The sequence below is a fragment of the Callospermophilus lateralis genome, chromosome 13, assembly GCF_048772815.1.
Source record: "Callospermophilus lateralis isolate mCalLat2 chromosome 13, mCalLat2.hap1, whole genome shotgun sequence".
NCBI classification, from domain to species: Eukaryota; Metazoa; Chordata; class Mammalia; order Rodentia; family Sciuridae; genus Callospermophilus; species Callospermophilus lateralis.
In genome coordinates, this window is record NC_135317.1 from 26,297,225 (window position 1) to 26,314,862 (window position 17,638).

A 17,638-nucleotide genomic window follows, 5' to 3' on the forward strand; every position below is an offset into this window, starting at 1 on the left:
TAACCAATTCAAGAGAGTTCGTAAGAAATTGATCCTAAAGATGTGGGTAAAGTGAGCAAATAGGAAAATTCACCAGGGGATCAAAGTGGGGGAAAGAACAAAAAGAAGAGGTTCTAGGAGGTTTCACTTTTTTCATGGTTTTTCTAAAGAATGACTATATTTTGACCTGCTACAGGAAATTCCATGTGATCATTGGCAAATGGACATTTATATCTAGTGGGACAACCAGCATGTAATGTTATCCAGCTCTATGGTGACGGGCAAAGACGCTGCCAACAAGCCCGGATATCACTGGGTGCCAGCTTCTGTGGTATAACATGGAAGCACTCAACACTCCATGGAAGAGTATGTATAAAATTCATTTCATTAGTTTATAATCACCCTTCTATCAAACATGCAGTGCGCTCTGCATGGAAAATCGGGTTAGATTCCAACACAAGGTCTTACAGAGTCCTACCGGGGTCTAAATTCCCTGCGTTATCGTGCTTGGTTTTATCTGTGACATATTGTAATGGGAACACTGAAGGCAATGAAACCAAATCACCTGCTTACTGATATCCAGGGTATGTTCACTTTAACACAGCTCCACTGTGCAAGGTACAGGCAGCAGGATGGTTAGAATGTAAGTATGCTTTGCTAAATTTAACATGCAAAGCAAATTGCTGGGGATCTTGGAGTCCAGGTCTACTGTAAGCTGGAGATTCTGTTTCTAATATACTTTCAAGTGATGGTGTTGCTGTTGGACCAGGAACACATGGACTTCCTGTGCCTACCATAGCAAAGTGTGAAGGCAGAAAGGAGAACAGAGTATAAGAGTTTGACAGAAAATGATAAACTGGCACAGGATGAAAATGCTGAATGGTTAATGGCAAATAAAGCAAGGCGACAAACCAAAAAGTCACATAAAGGTTGATGGCAGCTACATGTCTATGCATGTATTTGGTTTACAATTGATTTGCAGTTTATTGACCCATGGATGTATTTATACAGATACAAAAATTAATAAAAATTAAAATACATTGGTACAAATTGTGATTGTATATTACCTACAGAAATACATACACATGGCAAAGTGTGTATGTGTGTAACACACAATGCCTTAGTAGGAGGTGGGCTACAGGAGAGTACATTGAGGTGAATATACTGAGCCAGTTTTCTAATGCAGTAAGATATTTATAGACACCCTGAAAATTTTATTCAATCTGTACCTCTATGCATGTGAGAATAAACAAACATAATTGGTTAAGATGAAAAATCATTGAAATCAACACTACATTTAACAGATTTGATTTATAAATTCATGCTCATTACATGTAACTAACAGACACCTTTGATCAAAGGGAGATTAACATAATTAGGTGACCTTCTATTAATACTGTAATAAAGTAATTTTTGCTACCGCTGTGATAATTTCTAGTACAAAATTAATTATTTCAAAAATTTTGATTAAGTGCTATAAAAAATAAGCCATGTGCTTTTTTCTTCTCTTGGACATAATTCAGTTATTGCAGATATCTATAGCAATAAATATTTCTTTTTGTGGACTGGAGGTAAATATAATTGAATAATTTAATACAATATTGATATTTTTGAATTTCTGAAAGAATAAAAACCAAAATGTAACTGTTTATAAAATGGTAGCTGAATTCTTTAAATTCTTTTTGCCATTTTTTTGCCCTTTAAAAATTCTTTCTTGGAATTTAGTTTTAATTATTCAATTCAATTCAACCCAATCCATTCTAGTGAAATTTTTCTATATGTTTAGGCATGGTACTTAAGAATTGAGACAAAGCCTAGTTGATGTATCAGAAGTATCTGTCTTAGGAACAAAATATTTCAATAATATGAAACATTAAAAGTAACAAAGTGTGACTGAATTAAGCTATGCACAAATGTGACTTAAAATGAGTCTTCTTTTAATCTTGACCAGTTTGAAACATAAATACTCTTACTCTAAAAACCTTAGTCCATCAGTAGACTGATTATTTTGGGATAATCCTTAATTTGTTGTCAATGTCACAGTTTATTTAATATTGGAAAGTATCTTTTACTTGTGAAAAAAAGTAAAAATAAAATTCAAACTTAATATTCTTACCTAATACTAAAACTAGTAAACAGAATAATTTCATTTCACTCTCATTATTCAGAGAAAGAAATTTCTGAAAACTTAAACCCTGCTAATATTATTCAGAACTGAGAGAACTCTTATTACATAACTAGATTATGTTTAGTGAAATGTTTATCATCAGCACAGCTCACTGGAAGTTCAGTTTCAGAAGGACAAGAACTATGTTTTGTTCCATCTGCTTTTACTCTTATGACACATTTATTATCAAATAAGAAGCACTAAATCATTACTGAATGAATAAACGAAAGTATCCATGTGACAGATTCGGTGTGCGGTTGAACACTAGAGAAGGTTTAGGAGTCGTGGGGTATTTTTTTAGGCTTCAATGCTAAATGAGAAAACAACAAATATCATCATAAATTAATTAATGGTAAAGGAAAGAATTAGAGGAAAATGTCTCTCAAATTTAATTGTTACGTAGGGGAAAGAAATACCATGTTATTTTTCCCTCCCACTCGATTACATCTTTCCACTTTCCATATTTTCCTCAGTGGCCACTGATTATTCTTACAAAAAAAAAAGTTTTTAAAACATCCTTTCACTTTCCAAAGTAACTAGCAATATGAGTGATTGTGGCTACTGACTGGGAGAAAAATGGCAATTCAGAGATGTGGGAATTTGGGCCCCTTTCTTGTGTTTCATTGGAGAGGAACAATTAAGGCAAGGTTACAATCAAATGGCCTTTTTGCTGGGCTGAGAGGTAGATGACAGCTGTATTTACTGGAAAGAAAGTTGAGTGTACTGGTTTAAAACAACCCAGAAGTACCTTTCTGGATTTGAACTTGCTTCTGCCTCTTGCAGGCTTATGTGAACCCGAGAACCCATAATCTCCACCTGTGTTTCATTTGCATAAAGTAAGTTAAAATCTATTTCAGTTTCTTTATCTGTGAAATTGGGTGACAATGGTACTCACTTCCTATTGTCCTCACAATAGAACAAAGTTAACACTTGTACAAGCACACTGGCTAGTGCCTGGCACATGTGAAAAGCAGTGAGTATGAGCACTTATTATTGACTGTTACTTACCCTGTAGAATGGTAAATAACAGTCAATTTACCATTTACCAGTCGTTGACATAATGAAAAGTCAAACACAGACATATCCACTCTGTCTTTACCTTTTAACTTTACCAAACCCCCTTCCTGTCTAGACCAGCCCTACCCTTTCCCTTGTTTTCTCAGTGCTATAATCAGGTTTGTGACACTCAAGATTCCCCGGTATTTGGTTACCAAGTCTATATTGCTCCAGCAATATATTTTAGAAATATCTAATGCTGGAGATACTCCAAGGCTACCTGTAAGCTCCACATGAAGTTAGCCTTGAATGTGTTGTAGTGAGACTCTTACATTCTTCTCTGTATATAGATTTTGTTGGATGTGAGATTTCTATGTATTCAATTACTCAGAGAAGCTTCTCAGGTGTTCTCAGCATCCTAGTGAAAAGATGTAAAAAGAATAAGAACATTTCCCCTTATAGTTTGAAAAGTACATATCTTCTCTAACCAATAATATTTCTTTGGAAAATAGATGAGGTGGTCCTAGAACCAGAAAGATACTGCCAACCATCTTCTATAGGCAGACCAACATCAAATCTGTTACACTATCAGATTCCTTGAGACTGTCCAGCTTGCGACAATTATATGGCACAGTTGTTTACTCTTCACGGAAATTAGCTGTGAATATTAGCTCCCCAAGTCTTCATTAAATCTTTTATTATGCAAAGAAAGTGTACTATGCTCTTTAAAGGAACACCCCCCCCAAAAAAAATTCTTATCAGTATCAAGTATTCTTAAAGTATTCCTAGTAAATGCAAAGCCAGTACAAACAGAATGACAAGCTTTGATGTATTTTTGACCTCAGTCTTCTCCTTCAGTGAAAATTCTTCCTCTTTTTTAGCATTAAGGAAATTACAAGAAGAGATTCCTGTGAAGGTAAAGACACCTGCACAATCCGATTGAATTGTCAAATCTTAGTGATCAAGGAAAACAGTGAATGACAACAGCATTTTTCTCTACCATCCAGAGCAGAAAAGGGATCTGTGGTTAGCTTCAGTGAATCTACGGGTAACAGTAATGCTTCAACAGGGAGAAAGGAAACAAGAAGTTAGGTGTAAATATGTGATTTCCCTAGGGTGCTTTTTCTAGGATTGAGAAGCAGACTGAAATACTTAGAAATCTGGCTCAGATCAGATGAGTAAAATGTCAATAATAGAAAATAAACTACCAGAGTCACCATAATCTCTCTCTAGAAATTGATGTTAACATTACAAAGAAAAACTCCGTTTAGGATGAGGGAGGACACAAAGAAAATAAGGTGAGCAGGGTACAGTGGCACACATTCCAGTGGCTTGGAAGGCTGAGACAGGAAGATTGCAAGTTAAAAGCCAGCCTCAGCAACTAGGAGGTGCTCAGCAACTCAATGAGACCCTGTCTCTGAATAAAACACAAAATAGTGCTGGGAATATGGCTTAGTGTTTGAGTGCCCCTGAGTGCAAATCCTGGTTATCCACCCCACCCCCACCCCCCAGAAAAGAAAAGAAAGTGAGGGCATTCATTGGATTTTGAGAAAACTATCTTGAAACTCAAGATGCAGATGGTGAACTACTGGGTAAACCCACCTGTCTTGTGAAACTATTGCTTTTTCCTGTCCTGAAAACAAATCATCTGTGAGACTCCCTGATGCTCAGAAAAGTAGCCTGTGTTCTTTTTTAGTTTATCTTATGTTACATATACCATTGAAAGAATGACCGAGGGAAAGAAAATCTAAGAATGAGCCAGTAAGGAAAAAATGTTCAATTTTAGAACTAGTTTCTCTTTGGAGAATTCTTCCATCTTTCTCATTCCACTTCTGTAAGTAGTATGAATATTTTTTAAATCAAGCAAACAGCAATGAAACCTCAGTTGTTCTGTTGAATAATTGATTTTGGAGGATGTTGTTCTTTGAATTTTGGGAAGAAACATTAAGAATGTGGTTCCTTAATACTAAGAATTTTGGGGAAAAAAACAGCTCATTTCTTCATTTTAATAACCCGTTTTAGGAATTTTTGTGTGTATGTAATGCTTGTGGAAGCATTCTTTTCATTCTGGGCTTAAAAAGTACTGTTTTTCTTAAGGTCAGGAATTTTATTCTTTTTTTTAATACAATGATACACAGATGAACATCTACCAAGCTTTCATTTTTTTCTTTTTTCTTTTTTTTTTTTTTAGTCTTTTTCTATGCTCTGTAAGGGAAGTTAACAAAAAAAAAAAAAGTTGTGGCATTTTACCACTTAGCCCTCAAAGAGAAAAGTGAAACACACACAGTACTGCTTTATAACAATCTCAGCCATGTTTCCACTTCCTGCTATGAAGCAGCGGGACCAAGTGTATCTTCCTGGTTCTCAGCTTTATTTTGTTTTAAATGATACACAGAGGTTGGACCTTCAATAACTGTTTTATGTCCTCTCTGAAACCAGTACTGTTTTGATATTGCAGTCTATTTTGATATCTAGTCTGCTTCTGGCTCTGGTTGGATTTTTCCCTTTGAATCAATTCATCCAAAAACTATGCACCAGGCATACTTTTTGCATAGGACAATATCACTCGATCAGTGGAAATTAATAAATACCTATTGATACCTGTAATTCTTAGAATGCCCCTAGTGATAATGATGTTTAGTAAGCCTACTCAATCTACATCCAAAAACTAAAAGGGAAAACTTTATATTTATTTACTTTTGATATATAAATAGTCATATTCCTAATAATTAGTATGATATATAGCTTTAAAACAATCACAATTTTATGATTATATTTTCCCAAAACAAAATCTATGATTTGAATTATTATAGACAAAAATCAAGCAGAGCAGTATTCCTTTAAGCTCCAATATTTTTGAGTCTTTGAAATTTTGTGGTTTTGCTGAATTTAGAAATGTCTGAATAAATCTGGAAGCATGTTTATTCAATTGCTTCTGAAGTACATATTCAAGGCAATTCATTTCAGAGTTTACATGATAATAAGGCAATTTTCACCCATAAGTAGCATAGTATGTTATTGGGCAGGGACGTGGCAAGTCCACATACAGCTATAACTCCAACTACACCAGAAAAATAACCACAGGAGGGGCAGAGCAACGTGCTCTGATATCAGCTGAGTGGGGAGTCCTGAGCCACAGTGAAGGCTTCTCCTTAGTTTAAAGTATATTTGTGAATTTTAAGACTGTGTAATTTGCTAATGGCTCTGAAAATATCTTCAAACTGAATGTATTAAATAAGCTTAAATACACATAATTTATATAGTAAACAAAAGTATCTTAACATGCTTTTTGTTAATGACACCTTATTTTATTCCCCCTGAGTTTGTAAGTAACCAAAAAAACTCAAACAAGTAAATATTTTCCTGGGTATGATTTAGTATGAAAAAGAAAAAGAACAACAGAGAAATGAAAACTGAATGTAGATTTTTTTCCTAAAACCTACTTCTATTTCTATTTGAGAGCTCAGATGGGAGAATTTCAGCCCAAATCCTGTATCTTTTATTCATATGCTATTCTATCCTTCTTTCTTGTTTCCTAATTTGATTAAATGGTATTTTTGTCCCATTGAAATTCCATTTGATTTTAACTTACTTAAGAGGTTTTTCTTAACTATATCAGAATTTAGAAAGAAATTTACATTCAAGAATCAGTAGTGGCCTCTATTACTTAATGTCCTTTTAATAACTACAATTTTATTTCCCTGCACTTATAGATACAATATTTTTTATGACAGAAGTAGATATTGGTAATTTGAGAAGTAGATATTGGTAATTTATTCCCAGTTTCAACTTTACATCTTCGATTAAAAAGAAGTCAGTCGTTTAAAGAGAACTCATCTATTTTGGCTTAAACAATACCGGGAAAAATTATATTTAAAAGTATCCATCATCCCACATGATCATCTTCTAGTTTTCTAAAATTTCCACCAAGAAGCATAACATGTTGTATTCTTCAAGGATTTGGAAGCAAGACACATTCTAATAATCCTCTAAACAATTAAAAAAAAGAAAGAAGGAATAAAATGCATGACTACAGGAAATAAGTGGTATGGCTTATGTTTTTCTTCTAAACATTTGCAATATATTTTTACTGTAGTCATCTTCATAAATGAGGGTTTCAAAAGTCATCAGATGGTGTTTGGAGTTAATTTGTCTATATTTAAATGTAGGAATTCCAGGTGGTCTGTATACTTTCTTGAGAACACAGAGATCTGTTGTTGCATGGTTTTATAGTAAATGCTACCGTGACAATTAAACATGCAACTTCAGAACTTGAGGAATTCATGTTTGGGATAAACATGTTGGGAAAGATGTGGATATAATGCATCAGGTAGTTAAGTGCTTTAAGCTGTATTCAGATGTTTGGGGAATTGGTAATGCACAGAGAATATGTCAGAATATTTAATGAAGAAATATGTCTCAAGGTGTGTTGAGAATTTTGCCATTTTTGGCACTAGGATATTTTACAAAATCCTACATAAGGCACATCTTACCAATGGAAAAACAAAAGTCTTACTATGAATGTTGATTTTAACCTACATTGATGGTCCTATATCGATAACTGCCTAAAAACTCAGTGATATACATATTTTAGTATAATTGGGTCTTTGTCTAGATAAACTTCACAAGGTTCATTAAAGTCAAGACTTTCTGAAGTCAGTACTATAAATACCTTAGTGGTCCACCACCACTTAGACTGTGCCAATAACCTCATTGGGTCATCAGCCTCTGCTTTGCTCTTGCTCAGTGTTCTTGACTTTAATCATTTCAATGGGGATTTCAAATTTATCAGGTAAACTAGTAATCACACCAGAATAATTCCAAACAATAAAAATGGTATATATTGCCTAGAACATTCTGTAATTTTGACCTGTACCAGAAAATGTACCAGTTTCCTACAATGTGAACACAGGGTGAGCTGGAGAGAAGAAGGTTATGAGAATCTTTCCAGTTCTATATGTTTCAAATGTTTACTTTCTCAATTTCCATTGTTACAAGCAGCAATTTCCACTTTGAATGCTGCAATGAGTGTTGGTTGGTCTTTCCAATTGTCTTTCTCTAGTTACCCTTTCACTGTAAAAGCAGGACTGGGGCTGGGATTGTGGCTCAGTGGTAGAGCACTCACCTAGCACGGGTAGGACCCAGGTTTGATTCTCAGCACCACATAAAAATAAAGGCATTGTGTCGTGTCCATCTACAAAAAGATTTTTCTCTTTCTCTTAAAAAAAAAAAAAAAAAAAAAAAAAAGCAGGTCTTCTGGAGACTTTTCACCCTAGAGTGGTGTTTTTAATCCAGAGGTTAGAAATTGGCTAATTGACTCTTTTCAGGTCCAAGTAAATAGAGAAATCTCATTTAATTCTACAAGAAAATATACATGAATTTCCAAGAACAGATAAAACAGATTCAGAAGCTTAACATACCCTTATTAAAAAAAATCACTATCAAACTTTCTAGATTCAGAATTACTAAACCTTTCTCTATCTTCCACTATCTTCCTGTTTTCATCTAAGAGCAATATGAAAATCTGATTCTCCAATGTCACATAAAATAATTTGCATTGAATTATCTTAACAAAAATATTTTATAAATTGTACATGATTACATATCTATTGTTATAGTTGTAATATAAATAAAACAAATTTATCATTCACAATTGCATCACCATAATCTCTCTTTAAGCTCAAAACTGTTGTTTTGCTGTTACACATGGCAACATATATGAGATAAAATTTTTAGGTATTTGCATTTATATGCTCCCTTTTGTCTGACATTGTGGGTTTTTTTAACACTTTTTTTTTTACTCATACTTAACTTTCTAATTCCCTCTTTTTAAGAAAGAAGTTTTATTTTAAAATTCTGGGGATTTTTAAAAATCTATAGGTATAAAATAGAGAAAAGCAGCTTAAACAAAAGCCTTCCCTCCTCTTTGGTGTGACTTGAAATAGCTGAATTAATTTACCTCCAAAGGTCTGTGTAGAATTTAACCTATGCATACTTGAAACATAGACAAGGTTTTCAGAAAACTGTAAGTGACCAAGAGAATAGAGGGATAATGAAAGTCATTTTGAAACCTTATATACGCTGTTTCTTACCACAGACATTTTAATTTATCAGCTGATGGTGCAAGCCGAGAAATAGTTATTTTCCTTTCAGATAAAATTCAACCTTGTAAACATGTGAATCTGTCCTGCATGTCTATCTGTCTTTCTTTGTTATCACAGGAGTTGAACTATCATAGATTTCTTACAATGCTATTTGGATCAATTAAAAATTTAAAAGTACTTAAATGATTTTTCAAAAATTTAGACCAGTACAGATTTGATTAACTGTGCTGGAAGAATAAGATATAATCCTTTAAAATGGAGGAACTATTTTCATGCCATCCGTGGGCCTTATCATTTAATAGATGTACCAGTGTTAAGATGGTAAGGTGAGCTAATTTCCCAGTATAAGTAACTATTGTTCAAGAACTTAGTGGGCCTTGTGTGATCATTCTGGAGGTGAATAACCCCTAAATCCAGTTTAGTCTTTTGGTTCTGAAATATGGAATTATTGCAGCTAATATTCATTTATTTTGTTTAGCCTGACAGTTTAAACTTCAGAAGTATCTTTGAAGAGTTTGTTTTTCTCTTTTTCACCATCAGTTATATATTAATCTCTAACCCTTGAGTTGCTGGTTTGCTGAAAAATAAGTATTCTTTTACTATTTGAGGTTATAATTTGGGGCTCAAATGTAAGTGAAACTGTTCCGACTCAAAGCCCTAAAGACTGTCTCAACACGTATTTATTTGAGCGGTTTCCTCTCTATCGTAACTGTTTTTCCATTCTTTTCTGTTATCAACAACAACAACAAAAAAGGATCTATTTTTGTGATTTGTTCTCATAACATGAAGTGAATTAATTTGGGCCAAGTAGCTAAGCATTTTGAAGAGGAAGATGTAAAAGATGTAAAAGTCAACACTATCAAACTAAACCACTCTCTGGGGACATACTCTCCTTTGGAGACATTCATAGGATTCATTATTTCCTCTGAATTTCTATGGGAGACCTGTGGGCAGAAACAAACCAGGAAATGGTTGACTCCAAACTTTGAAAACAAAAGAGGACAAGAGTTGACACTGGACACTATGTCATTCTCCTGACCCTAGGGCTCCCCTTTTATCTCCCTAAATGAATCACTCTATTGCAAATTTTAATGAAGAAAAATCATCTTGTGGGCAGTGCAATGATCTGGGAAGGATAAAATGAAATTCAAATTTATAAACCATGGTATGGCTTACAAACACATGGGTATTTTGTTCTGTATATTTCATTGATTAAATTAAATATATATGTATATATTTATATATGTATATATACATATATTTACATATATTGTATATAGTTATATATGTATATATACATATATTTACATATATATTATATATATATATTATATATATATATTAAGGAGATTGGAGAGACATGTTTTTTACAAAACTGTGTTCAATTAAAACCCTAAAATGTTTATTTATTAATTTTGTCAGAGGTATTAATCAATTCACTCTAGGTAAGAATCATCCAGAATTGTCAAACACTGTCAGAAGTCCCCTAATCATTTAAAAAATAGTTTCACTTCTTTTGAAGCCCTTATTTTCCTTTCCTGGGTACTGTAATGGAAATCAAACAGAGCTGTTATTTTCTTAGAATAATAAGAATCTTTTAAAACTTGTAGTTGTTTTGTAACCAGTATGATTTATCTGCCTCTGAGAGTTTCAAAAGGCGGTTTTAGAAACTGAGTTTGTCACTAAGAATTGTGGAGACTATTTTAAAAGATTGAGAATATGTCAGACAAAATTATTTATCAGGGATTTCTTTAGATATAAATATGTCAAATAAAGAAATAAATATTCATAGAGCAATTTAGTCAACCCTGACATCCTTTAACAGTTTGATGGTAAGAACCGGGTAAATCTAGGAAGATGGGACAGAGTTGGAACTAACTTTGTTCAACAACAGAGAAGAGGAAAATGGAGGTATGGCAGAAAGTGCAGTTATTTTTTCTGCACGATTAGAGTTGAATATAAATATGTGATGTTTAATTTAAATGAATTTAACTGATTCTGGAAAATAGTCTTTGAGTCTATATTTGCTATTTCTATAATATACTAGACATAGTTAAATGGTCTTACATCAGTGTAATTTACTATTAGAAGCTAAGTAAAGACATTTATTTGGGGAGGTCTAGCATTTAAATTGTGCACCACTAAGCAAGTGATTTTAAAAGAAAATAGTTTCCATGCTTATTTTTTTACCCAAGCAAAGGATATATACCAACACTACATTTTAAAACTATATATATAAACTTATTTCTTTCTTTCGCTTTCTCTCTCTCTCTCTCTCTCTCTCTCTCTCTCTCTGTCTCTGTCTCTGTCTCTTGGGTTCTCTACATTTTTACCTGATTCCAGTGGAAATTTACCTTTGATGCACCAATCTGGATTGATATATATAACAATGGTATAATAATCAAGTGGGTTTTTTGTATAACCAGGAAAAAAATTTCCTCATTTTATAACATTGGAGGTTGAATCAATTGAGATGCTTACTACTAGATCATTACTTGTTTATTTTATCTTTTTGTCAAATACTTTCTACAAGGTGCCATGTTCAATGCTGTGGACACAACGTAGAGAAAATTGAAATTGTGGGTGAGCCAAATGGTCTAAGACGATTCAGTGACATTTACATTCATGAGTCTGATTGGCATTTATCTATGATAAAAAAGTTGTAAGAATCACAGAGCAGAGCATATCCTTAGAGGTCCCTTACTCCAGACTCCCATTTGACTAGGAAGATGAGGTCCAAAAAGATCATGTGTCTGGGATTGCATAGACCTTTGATAGTATGTTGAAATTCAAAGCCTGGTTCTTTCAAGTGTAAATTGTAACACTTTTAAAAGTAAATGTAAGTAGTAAGTAAAAAGTAAATGTAAATGTAAATAAAAATGTAAATTATTACATTTTTAAATGAGACAATATGAGTGTCTGTTTCTAACTCATTTTAAAAAAATAATTGCTTAAATATTCACACTTCAAAAGATATTTTTTAAAATGAAAGTAAGAAGGCATTTCATGGCAATTATTCTCTAATGTAGGGTGTCAAGTGAGTAGTGTCACTGATGGTGGCCTGGAAATTAGTGAGATGGCAGATTTGGCTTTTGTGAGCATCCAAGGGCCAGGACTTGAGAGAAGTGAAATAGCCCTACTGGCCTGCAAATGAAGAGGGTGTGAATTTTTCATCAGAAGATCTGGGATTAATCTCAGATCTAGGTTATTTGGAAAACAACTGAAACTCTCTTTTCTCATTTGCACTATGAAGTTTGCAGTTTCATGGTTACTATGAGACTTTTCAGTCCTACAATTTAATATATAATGTATACTGTAGAGTATGATATAAATACAAGAATGGAAATGATGTTCATGAATGGACTGAACTGCTTACCCCCAACAAGCCTTTAGATATACCGAATCTGCCCTTTTCTAATTTTCTGCGAATTTAAATACTATAGTACATTTTACATTGATTGAATCTCCATGGAAAACTATTTTTTTTTTTTTTTTTTTTTGGCAGTGCTGGAGATTGAACCCAGAGTCTTGTACGTGCAAGGCAAGCACTCTACCAACTGAGCTATATCCCCAGCCTGGAAAACTCACCTTCTGACACTTCTTTGGGCCCCAGGAAACTTAGATGAACACTGAATTACTGAATTTTTAAAGTAAGCAATGAGCAGGTACAAGAGAATTTTAATTCCTTTAGAGTATTTCTGGGTTATATATATCTGGATTATGATGAATAATCAAGAAATATTGCCTTCTATTCATATTTGTTTCTCCCCATTTTCATAACATATAAAAAAATCTGGTTAACCAATCAGGGAAACCTAGTATATCAGAAAAAAAAGTCAATATATTTTATATCTTGAGGTATCTCTAGAGTTATTTTCAGGGTAAACTAAAATGCTGGCCAACTGCTTAACTATTTGCTATACAATTTTTCATCCCCTCTACAATTGAAAGATTAAATTTTAGTTGCTTTGTAGGAAAGGAACTCCAAAAGGATTGAAATAACTCTGTAACAACTCACATGTAATACCATCTATGTTTTTCTCCTTTCAAGGAAATTGCCTTACAGTTTCCAATGGATAATTACACAAAATAGGGATATTGAGGCATCTGAAATTTAAAACTAAATTCAAGTATATTTCCACCCTCAGTTGGCAAGTTAAAGAGATTATTACCATTAATACATTAGTGAAATATTCGGATAACTTGTTTTCTTGCTGTGCTTTTGTTCTTGGAAAATGCTGAATTGGCCAAAATGGTTTTTTGAATTTGAAAACAACAACAAACAAAAAAATTTTGAAATTACCCCCCCCCACTTTTTTTCTACTTCTGGGAATCTGAACCAAACCAAGTATGATAATTTAAGAAGAAATCAGCTTGATTTTCTACTTCGGGAGTTGCAGATTCTAACTTCCTCACCTCTCCCACTGTTTCTTTGAGTAAGTGATTGAACAATCTAAGCTCCACATTGGGAATTATATCTCTTCTAATCTTTTATAAATAGTATGAGTATACATCAGGAAATGCCTCATTGATACCCCTGGTTTTTCAGACAACCCAATATGGTCATGGGACCACAAACTCATTTTCTTTATATGATTGGTATTTCCACAATAGTACCACAAAATATATGTGTCAAGCCCTCACTAACTATGTTCTCAAAGTAAACCACATACAGTTTTAAGATCATGTGGCTTGATGACTTAAGATTCCCCTGACTGAAGGTATTTCTAATTTTTGGAAGAATTCCACAAAAGTGTAGAAAAAAAAATTCAGTTATCATTTCACCTTTTGTAAAAATGCTATTTTGGACTGAAAAGCAAATTTAAAAGGGGCATTCCCCAAATTTTGATCCCAGTGGGAAAAGCATTGGTTAGTTTGGAAGGACTACATATGGTACTTACACTGCACTGCCAGGGGCCTGGAGAGCTGATGTCCTGAGTCCTCCTGAAGCACAATTTAAGGTCGTTTCACTGAGAACAAGGACATTCTTCTTAATTTGAAAACCGTGGGCAGAGAAAGAGGCCCTGGGCTAGTTTTTCCAGTGCTCATTCTAGAGTCTCGGCCACTGAAGTGCAAAGATACTCTCAAAGAGTATCTTTGTTTATAGCTAAAACATTAAAATATCTAAGCTGATCAGTTGGGTGAGATTAAATGTTTCTTTTTTGAATCATCAGATCGAGGTGAACAAGGGAGAGAGCAGAGTAGCTTGCTTAGGTACTGAGCTCCCAGCATTGAAAACAATGATGTTGCTCTTTCATCCCGATATAATACTCTTCTTTGCAGGAGCTCTTTATTGGATAGGAGGAAAGTGAACAACAGAGATGGCAATCACAGTGAATTTGTTATCATTTTCTCCATTGAATTTGATATAAAATTTACAATATGCTACTCTACAATTGATAACCTACTCAAGTCTGTTAGTAGCAGAGAACTTGGCCTTGGCTGGGCCAGTTCAACATGGTTTAGCTATTGCCCCTGCCTACAGGATGGAGAAGTGAGATGCCCTAGGAATGGATGGACAGAGGGTTATTCTTCCAGGAAACCCCCATCTCTGACTGTGTGAATGGACAAGTATAATTAATCTGTTTGACCTTATAAGAGAAGAGTAGGTAGAAGCTTTCTTTTGGTTTCCAGTAGGTAGTTCTCATTTACTAGGGGGAAGGAAAACTTGGTTGTTAAGCATAAGAATATGTTGTATAGGTCTTTGGAGGAGAGAGAGGTTTGTGTATGAAAAGATTTGCTTCATTTGTTAGTTCTGAAAATAATCTCCTATATACCAGAATACTCTTCTAAGTTAGCCACTATATAGCATTCTTTCCATTGATAGAATTATTTTATGCCCCCTCTTCCTTTATCACCCCCACTTTTTTTTCTGATTGGCTTACTGGAAATACAATAAATGATTTTTTTTTTTCTGTAGAGAAGCACATGTGTATAAGATTTACACAGTCATTCCCCAAGGAAAAATGTGTTTTAAAAGTACAGAGGATGGTACTTTAAAATGCCGAGTCATTCTTCTTACTACCATACTGAGATAAGCATGCTAGGTCTGTTACTCTCACATTAAAGGTGTCTAAACTAAGATCTATGGAGTGATGACATGGCTTGTGGAGTTTATAGGGCTAGAAACTGCAGAACCATGTAGAACCCATATCTATCTGCAGGACCATCACTCTCTGTCTTAATAATGGCACCTCGTACGATTTAGTGACCCTGTATCTCACTTCAAGTGTAACCTGGGCGAGTAGAAGGTGAACATCAGCTTTTTGATAACTCAGATTTGTATGTTATGGTTCAGATTTGCTGCCTTCATTCCAGCAATTTACTAGAATGCTTGAGAGACAATAAAATTTAAAAAGTTCCACCTGTGCCTGGTACACATGCAAATTGCTTGCTCATTACATTCTAAGAGGCTTTTTAAACAAGTTTGCTAAAGCAAAGTCATTTTCCTGCAGCAAGACAGCTTACCTGCCAAGCCTGACATTTCTATAACCAAATCAATATTTCAATAGCCTCCAACTATAAATCTGATGTTGATTTGAATTCTAAGGAGTAATGAATGATCCAATTAGAAAACAAACAAAAAAGTAAAAAAAAAATTAATTAGAGTGTTTATTCTTCCTCCATGATAAGGAGTCCTTGACAAGACAGAACGCTGTTCCCAGCAAGCCTCCTTCTATAGGTATAATTGATCTTGGAAGTTAAAGGTGTGTTTGCATTTTAAACGCTAGGAGGTAAATATATTGCATCGATAGAGCTGTTATGTGGCAGCTCGCCTACCCCATAGTTTATTACTCTTTTGTGTCTGAAATGTGCAGAATTTTTCTGCGAGGTAAGATATATTTGCCAGTGAGCACAGGCATGGTTACAAAGGACTCAGCGGAGTCCCTGTCATGTAGAAAGATCCATTAAATGTCTGTAGAGTGAATAATAAATACTGTTGCACTTCTTTTCTTTTTACAAGTTTCTACTTTGTGAAACCAAGGATTTAATAAGCACCTAGAACCATCCACATGCTGTGTTCTGTTGAAAATATATCCATTTTCTCCACCCATCTCCATGTACCCATCTGCCCATCCAGTCATCCTCTCACTAATTCATTTATTCAGTCTGGTTCATTGTGCATTTAATTGGATAAAAAACAATGAGAGATAGAAAATGAAAACTTAACAGACACAGACCATGATGCCAGTGGGCCTCATTCGCTAAAGATGATTGGATGAGCAGATCTCTCTTTCTTTCTCTCTCTTCATAGATATTTTTAACATCAGTCTTTTATGCTATTGCACTTTATATTGACAAGTTACCCTTGGCCTTCTCTTGGCAGTGGCAATTTACAATGAATATAAAGTCTGAGCACCAGACTGGTCTCCAAGGAACATATATTTGTTGTGATATTCCCCCAATCCTCATGACTCTTCTGAATGCCATTATGGCCCTATGCAGAAAGCAGAGGCTGCCATGGATTGGGTTTGCTTGCGTGTACACCAACTTCCTATTTATAAAGTGTATATTTAAAATGCTGAGAATATAGTGATAATTGCTCAGGAAAGGTACACAATGAATCACTTTGTTACTGGATAAAATAGCAATTTCTATGGAGGTGCTGGACCTAGAAGGTTAAGGAAAATTTTGTCATGCTGAGGAAATAATCCTCTGATTCACAAGTATGGGAACCAAGTGAAGACAGGAATGAGTTATGAGTGTTAAAGCCACAATGCTGTGCTCTCGCTTTCCTGGGACATTAGGAGAATGAAGTGATATTATTCAAGAGGTCATGAATGCTAGGAGGGAGACTTGATTCCATAGGCACAGGGGTATCGTTGAAGATTTAAGTTGAGAATTTGCCTGAGAAGACTCAGGCTGTGATCAACTGAAGACAAAAAAAAAGAGGCTACAACAAGGAAAACCATTCAGGTTTTTGGAAAAACCAAACTCCAGGTGTGGAAAGGACTGAAATATATGTAAACTGCAGGGAATGAACAAAGGGAGTAGATGTAGGAAATAAATCTGAATATGGGATTCAAATGACATTCATTTGCTCAACAAACATTTTGATTTTTCAACCTAATTCTCAGAACTCTACTAGGTACTATGATATATATATCATAGTACCTTGTAGAGTACATATATATATATATATGACATATACAAGTATATCACAGTACAATCAATCCTCATGGGGCTCAAAAATTTTATCATTGGTTTATCTTCAGACAAACAAGATAAATAATTGTGCCGGTAAAAAGTATACGATAACATCAAAGACATGTCTGAGGTTTCAATGCTGGATGACGAAGGTGATTTAAAACATTCTAATGGTATGGTCGGAACACAGGCTTTGGAGTCAGAACCACCTTAGGTTGAAATGCCAGTTCCTTCACTTGTTACT